Genomic DNA, 8,500 nt, shown 5'->3' on the forward strand with positions numbered 1-8,500 from the left:
CTCGTAACGTCCCTCCCACCTGCAGCCCTCCCCTTTCCCACTCCCTCTCCCCTTCCATTAAGAAGCAGAAAGACAGAGGAAGAAAGCTCTCATTCCTTTGGTGGGTCACTCCCCAAATTTCTGCTGGGAGCCAGAAATGAAACCCAGTTCTACATCGTGAGTGGTAGGAACTCAAATGTTTGAGCTATCACTGCTATCTCTCAGGGTGTGTATTAGCAGGGAGCTTGAGTCAGGAATCAAACTCAGTTACTGATCGTTAAGCTCAACATCAAGATCTGTGGTTGATGATTTTAATTCTCAATCCAGAATTCTCAAAATGTAGGACTTTGAACACAAGAGGCTTCCTAAGCAACAATTCATGATCTATGTCCTGCTGTCTTGGGAAATCTATGAACCCTTTTAGTTTCCTCTTCCTTTCCAAATACAGAGAATACCCATTTGTGCTAAAGACATTCAAATTGCTTGCATAAAGAGAAAGTTGTCAGACTCTTAGGGCTAATATGAAAACGGCATTTTTTCTCCTAACTCCTTGAGTACTCAATTCAGCTGACTGAGGTTGTTATATACAGAAGGCTGCAAGTTTCCATTCTCTTTTCGATTGCCTCCTCTGCTGGGAGGAGTGGGTCTTCATGAAGTTCACAGAAAATGCACATTATGGAACAATTATGCACAAATTCCAATTGTTTACACAAAATAAACATTTTAATTCTATTTTCCACAAACTTAAAATACTCTAACTGAAGTCTTACAATTCTTTCACATAGTTATTATTTCCCTCAATTTACACAAGAAGGTGCTCACTGAAATGTTGCTATGAAAGAAGAAAAAGAGGAAGGTTAGAGGAAAAGAGGGGGAGCAAGAGACTTAATGTGAAGCAATTTACACAAAATCACATTGAATACCATGCTTTGAAACTAGATTTGTCCTATTCCAAATCTAGCATTTTATTTCCTCCTAATTGATACCTTTAAAATAGCCCAATTAACTCACTCCTTCCGCTTACCATTTTCTGTGTTAAGTCATTGAAGGAATATGTGAAAAATACAAATATTTCTTGTGAGAGGATTAAGACAGGAGGCCTACAATTGCCTTTCCCACTTCACACTGGATTATTTGGTCAGATTGGCCTTGTTGTCTAGCTGGGTTTGAGGCAAAGTCACCCAGATAAGGCAGATTTTGAGAATGGATGGGAAGAAAGGTACGTCGTTCATATGCCTGGAGGAGTAGCCTAGGAAGGGGCATTATCCCAACCTTGGAGGGATGGAGGCCTGGAAAAACTTACGATGAGTACCGCCCCCCTCCCCGTCCACACACTATTTCTGCTTGCCTGCATACTGCTTTGAGGGTGATGTACTGTACCACAATCCTGCACTGCTAATAAGCTGGATATAGTAATTCTCTATTATTTGATAAAATCGAACTATTGGGGGCTGGTGCTATGGCGCAGCGGGTTAATGCCCTGGCCTGAGGCACCAGCATCCCATATGGGTGCCAGTTCTAGTCCTGGCTGCTCCTCTTCCAACCCAGCTCTCTGCTGTGGCCTGGGAAAGCAGTGAAAGATGGCCCAAGCCCTTGGGCCCCTGCACCCGCATGGGAGACCCAGAGGAAGCTCCTGGCTCCTGGTTTTGGATCAGCGCAGCTCCAGCCATTGCGGCCATCTGGGGAGTGAACCAGTGGATGGAAGACCTCTCTCTCTGTCTCTACCTCTCTCTGTAACTCTGCCTGTCAAATGAATAAAATAAATCTTAAGAAAAAAGAAAACTAACTATTGACAGAGAAGTATACTTTTGATTGACAATTCTGGACCTTGTTCTAGTAGTTCTCTTTCTTCTATGTGCTGCCAATAATAGACAACTTGATTTTTCTCAGAGTTCAAGTCTCCACTTAGAAGAGGAAGACACGAGTACTCCATTACAGGTCATGTCCAGGGTAGCTGGGTGCATATTACTGAGCCATGTTTAATAATTGTGGTTTATGCTGTGGACCAGAGCTTGTGGGTTCAATTTTAGTTGAGAATTGGTCAACTTTTTTTTTTTTTTTTTTTTTTTTTTTTGTGACTCCGGGCTATAGTTTTAACTCTGACCATCTGGTTTGCAACACCATGAGGTATACATAGGACCAGAATGCTAATGACTCAACACAAACTCTTCATCTCTACAGATGAAGTCATTTGTTTCACACGCTCTCCTGATACAGACTCTCCACCCCACATTCCTCTCACACTGATTGACGTCTGTGAAGGAAATTCTTTTTTAAAGAGAAAACTGAGAATGCTGAAGATAGTATAGTATTAAAAGCAGTTGAGGGGCTGTGAGGCCAGATGGCCCATAACCCATCCCCAGTACCACCTCTGGCTTGGTCTTGAGCATAACTGAGAGGCTAGTGGTATTTAATGGACAAAAACTCTTTATACCCTACCTTCTTGTGCAGCTTAGAGATTTTTAATGATTTGAGTAAACAGGCAAAGGAATTCTGAAAAGTTGTTTCCTATATGCTCCCATACACCCCTGTTGCTCTGTGTGTTATCAGACCCATTTGGCTGTGGATCAGGGCAGTGGACGGAGCCCTGTTTCAGCTGCTCTGCCTTGGCCTGCATTCAGTTCAGCTGTTTATCTGTTTCTGACCTTGTTGTCACCATGTCCTGGGGTTGGCTTTCTAGCCATGACTCTAATCTTTTCGGGTTTTATGTACCTTAGACCACCTCCCAGAAGCAGACTTCCATCATTTTAACTGATGCCATTTGACACAGTACAAACATCAACCTTGGACCTCTTGTGGCCTTCTAGAGTTGGGTCCACCTATGATCACACATTTCCACTCATTCCTGTATTCCTACATTTGAAATTTTGGTAGCTGATTTTTCTACTCTTTCAATCTCTATGAAGGAGACTTAATAGGGTTGAACTGGTTGGTCCAGTGCTATAGGATTGGATTGGAAAATAAGAAGCCTCCTTAGATACAATGTGGCATGTAGGGTTAGAGGGTGAATAATTATAACCAAAGTTGTAAGAACAAGGAGATCTGAGGGAAATTGAAGGAGCCATTGGATACTGTCAGGCTGGGCTAGTGTCTCAGAGGAAAGATGATGGAAATCAGAAATAGTGAGCAAGAATGAACCGATGGCACACTCCCTAAGTCTTTCATTTTCCCTCACCCTTGGATTTTGCATATTTCTTTCAGCGTTTGTATGAATGAGATGGATCCATTCACCATGGCTGGGGCAGGTTATGTCTTCAGCAAGCAAACCCACACTTCAAAAGTTGGTTTTGACACTGTGGTTTAACAACAGTAACACTGAAGTCATAATGAAAGCACAAACAACCAATTTTCTTAGTCTAGGGACCTTAAAGAACTAGATGAGAGGAATATCTTCTCTTCCTTTCCTAGATGTCAAAAGTATGGCTGTCGTTTTCTTTAGCAGTTGACTTTGTCAAGCTTACTCCAATAGAACAGCCTTTTGTGTATTTTTTTTCTGCCAAATCCCCTTGGCCTCTGAACTAAAGCAAACTCCACTGAATGTTATTGCTGAATAGCTTGCGGCGTGTTTATGATACATATGACTTTCTCTGGCTGACCTCACTGGAGGGGGCTGTTGCTTAGCCAGGGACCCATTTAGAGTGGCAGGGGATGAGAAATTATAGACCGTCCAGCCTAACCTCAGAGGTAGGCAGATCTGAGAGACATTAAGAAAGAATGAGATCACAAAACATCTGGAGAAATATGAACTGACAAAAACTAGCCATTGTGGTTTCATAAAGGGTAAATCTTGTTTGACAAATGTGGTGGGAAAAAAAGTGAGAGAGAATGAAGGAGATAATGTGGAAAACAGAGTGTTATGAGACAGTGGACATAAATTATTAGAATTTCCAAAAAGCTTTTGACAAAGTATTGCTAAATGAGCACACACACTGGGTGGCACCTCTAGGCTTCCCAAAGGTGTGAGCCTCAATCGTTGCAATAAAGAGCTCAACTCAAGCAGTAATTATCCTTTTTCTTTTCCTGAGGGCACTCTCTTAAATCTTCAATTATTATTCACTTGGGTAATGAAACTAGAGCCAAGTAAGACATGGAGTTTAAGACCTCCAACTTTCTCTGTAAAGCTCTTAGAGTATCTTTGGTATGTCTGCAAAAGTTGTTATGGAAAGACCACTGGGTTGGTTGAAATAGCCATAAATGATAGATTTTTAGCCAAGAAGCAGGACAACGATGGCCCACAGGCCAAATCAACCCGTATTTGTAAATAAAGTTTTATTGTAACATAGCTGTGTTAAAATTTTTCCACATATTGTCTACAGATTCATGATGGAGTTAAATAGCAGTCACTAAATAGCTCACAAAACCTAAAATATTTACTACTGAAGTATTACAGAAACAGATTCCCTATACCTATTCTCCTTTATCTGCAGCCTTTGTCAACCAGCCATTTTGAAGGTAGTGATTCTCTATCACCTCACTCTTTCTTCTTTTGTTCATGATATGTATCACTATTGAAACTATCTTGCTTGGTTATTTGCTTGTATTTTGACTGTATCCTCTACACAGGAATAAGGTCCTGGAATGTAGGAGGCCTGGCTATTGTGTTTATCATTGTGTAATCCTAGGTCCTAATATTTCAAAAGTTTGTAGACAAATGGAATTAAAAGGTACATTTATTTTGGTGCAAAATTTTTTTGAAACCTGTTCATTGTTACTCACTTAATAAGCATTCCTAATAAGCATTCTCCATGAACTTTTTGGAGTAACTTCATATCATTCAGTCATTAGTTATTTCATGAACAAATGCATGAAAAAGAATATAAGAAAAATGATGAGGCATGGAGGTGAGAATGAGGCAGCAAAAGCATTTATTGCTTAGTGACTGATCATATATTTGTGCTTTCTGTTTAACTGGTGAGACAACATTAGTCCCACACTCACTGGAACAAATATTCAGGTGGAGCTATGTGCTCAATCCCTTGTGTCAAATTATAACACACCTGAAGCTATTCTAGACAAGTATTTCTCTCTGTAGTTAGTGAATTTTAAGGATATTTCACACCTATCAGCCACTGCTTGACCTCTCTCTTAGATGATTCCTTTGTCTTCCTGTTGTTCTGTCATTGTTGGGACTCATGCTCAGGATCGGACTACACACGTGTCTCCTAATGCCTGGGCCATAGCCTGAGATGGGAAGATCGACCACTGCTAAGGGAAGAAGTCAAAGACAAGTCTAGTCCATGAGATGATCTTGATTAATGTTGCTTCCATTTGGAATTTGGGACTTACCTATATTATACTCACTTATCATTTCCACAAACTTTTTATGAGTATCCTTATATATGTGGCTATAATGTAGTATGTTATTTATATTGTCATTAGATTAATATATACGTGATACCCAAATAATTACCAAATTATCATAAGGATCTAAAAATAGTCAGCTAAAATTATTTGCTTCATGTAAAACATATTATCATTTCCTAATTGAATAACACATAAACAAGGGCACTAAAAGTCACATTAATTAATTTTTTCTTTCCTGCCCAGGATTCCCCCATGTGTCAGCACTTAGTCAGGCTCAGATATAAAAATCATTCACATTATGATCTGACTCTGGAGTCCATTTTCTACTGGGGAAAATGGACAAGTGAGAACCACAAAACAGCAGAATAGCAGCTGTGGAGCCATGGTGTCCTGAATGATGTCGCCCTGTCGTGGAAAGCAGGGTTGCCTCAGATAGCAAGCTGAGCCCCAGTTAGGTGAAGGAGGGAGAGAGCAGGTGGGAGGGAGGGCAGCAATAACAGCTGAGGTACTCTGGGAGGGCATTTCCCTGTTTTATTCTCAACAGGATAGAATGTAAAGTATGACAGGAAGAACGAAGAGAGATGAGGCTGGTTTGGTAAAATTTTGTGCTTGAAATTTTGGAGGATGTAGAAGAAGCAGAAGGCACATGCTCTGTGCAGAGTCCTTAACACCTTGTCTCAAGAGTTGCCTGCACCACTCTTGACCATGGTGGTTGATAGGAAGCAAAGCAGCCTTTGGAGTTCCGACAGCACACTCCCTTCTTGCAAAGCTCTGTCTTCTGTAGCCCTCCTGGTCTGTCTGCTCTCCAACTAATGCTTCCCTTTCTTCCCTTTCTGTCTGATTCTCAAGAGGACTAATGCTCTGTGTGACTTTCTTTGACTGCATTGATCTACACTTGGACACTGCTAGAATTGGGCTCATCTAATGGTCTCTGTCCATGTTGAGTGTGCTAACTAGAAGAAACTTTGGAAGTTAAACTATTTGCACTTTATTGTCCTCTCTTTCCCCGTCTCCAGTCTCCATTCCTTTCCTTTCCTCTCTGACTCACTCCCTCACTCCCTCACTCACTCCCTTTCTTCCTTCCTCTCTTTTTTCTTTCCTAGCCTTCTTTCCTTCTCTTTCTTTTCAAACATGACTAATGATCTTAAAGTGTTAGCATATATTATATGACCACTTATCTCTATTGCTTTGGTTTAACTTACCCATTTAACAAAAAAGAGGAAAAAAAACTTAACTAGTCCAATGAGGGCAATTTCTTGACATTCATTGAGAGCTTTTTCTTGGTCAAAGCAAAACATTAGCATTCTTAGCTGTTCACTTATTTATACTACAGGAAACCAACAGTTATGCAAAGTTTCTGCCAACATAATCAGGAGCTGCTGTGTGGAGTCTTAAGTACCTCATGGAAAAATAACTCTGAATTGGAATTCTTCCCAAAAGCCAGTTTCGTTAATTCTCTGACAACTGAGGTAGGCAAAAAATTGAGAAAGTAGTAATAAATACGACTGACTGTTAAACATTTCAGCAAGGTGATTTAGTGTAAAAAAGTTAAGATATTAGCACAAATGCTCTTGCAATGGTGCTGCAGCTGTGTCATGTCTTTAATTTACCTGGAATTAATTGTAGGTATAAAATGCTTTATAGTTTAATGAACAAACAGAATATAGCCTCATGTATGTTTTATTAACCTGCCTGTCCCTTGGATTTCAAAACAGTCTTTGGAAATGTGCAAGACAAGGTACATGTGTGTCCATGCATAGACATATGTGTCCCCACAGAGAAGTAATGTGGGATAGGATGTGCATTGCCAGAGGGTGTGGTTTACTGACATTGCCATTCTAAACATCATACATTTTAATCATATGGCCATTGAGTTTTAGACTCCCACTTTCTGTACTCTTGTTTCTGGAATTTTTTTTTTTGTCCTTTAAAATTTTCTTTTTTTAAAACATAGGTTCGGCCGGCGCCGCGGCTCACTAGGCTAATCCTCCGCCTTGCGGCGCCGGCACACCGGGTTCTAGTCCCGGTCGGGGCGCCGGATTCTGTCCTGGTTGCCCCTCTTCCAGGCCAGCCCTCTGCTGTGGCCAGGGAGTGCAGTGGAGGATGGCCCAGGTGCTTGGGCCCTGCACCCCATGGGAGACCAGGAAAAGCACCTGGCTCCTGGCTCCTGCCATCGGATCAGCGCGGTGCGCCGGCCGCAGCGCGCCGGCCGCGGCGGCCATTGGAGGGTGAACCAACGGCAAAAGGAAGACCTTTCTCTCTCTGTCTCTCTCTCTCACTGTCCACTCTGCCTGTCAAAATAAATAAATAAATAAATAAATAAATAAATAAATAAAACATAGGTTCTTTGGGAGTAAGTGCTGTGGCACAGTGGGATACCCACAGCGCATATAGGTATGCCTGGGATCAATTCCACCTCTTATTTTAATCTACCTTCCTGCTAATGCACCTAGGAGGCAGAGGGTCATGGCTCAAAGTACTTGGGTCCATGACACTAAGGTAGGAACCCTGGCTCTAGCCTGATCCACCCCTGGGTTTTGTGAGTTTGAGAAATGAACTAGTGGATGGAAGATGTGTTCCTCTTTGTATATCTGCCTTTGAAATTACATAAATAAACTCAAATATGTTGATCCCTGAATGCTTCTTAAACACATGTTCTTTAGTTGTATGTAAAAGATAGGAACTATGAGCCAAGAGCAAGAGCTTCAGAATTAAGAATGGTTGGTGAAGTTATTGGGAGGTTTTCATCCTTCCTGGTACTGTGGTCTGAATGTTTGGGTCCCCCCAAAATTCACAGGCTAAAATGTATTCCTCAGTGTGATGGTATGAAGAGGTGGGAACTGTGGGTGGTGATTATGCTGTGAGCATGGAGCTAGCATGAGTGGGATTAGTGCCCTTTTAAGGGAGGTCTCTTGCCTCTTCTGCCATGTGAAGACACAGCAGGAAGACACACAATCCATGAACCAGGAATGAGCCCTCACCAGACCACTGACTCTGCCAGTGCTTGGATCTCAGACCTCACACCTCCCATGGCATTTAGTTATGGCATCCTGAGTGGGCTGACACTGAGCAAGCAGGAGAGTGATTATAAATACCACTTTTCTGAACAAAACCATTGCTTTGTTCCAAGAGATGATGGATACAGTTGAATTTTCAGGACTCAATTGGCTGCAGCACTCTGAGGAATGGCTGTTTAGTTCTGATGTAGAAATTCTTA

This window comes from Oryctolagus cuniculus, chromosome 3 (genome assembly GCF_964237555.1).
Source record: "Oryctolagus cuniculus chromosome 3, mOryCun1.1, whole genome shotgun sequence".
Taxonomy (NCBI): Eukaryota; Metazoa; Chordata; class Mammalia; order Lagomorpha; family Leporidae; genus Oryctolagus; species Oryctolagus cuniculus.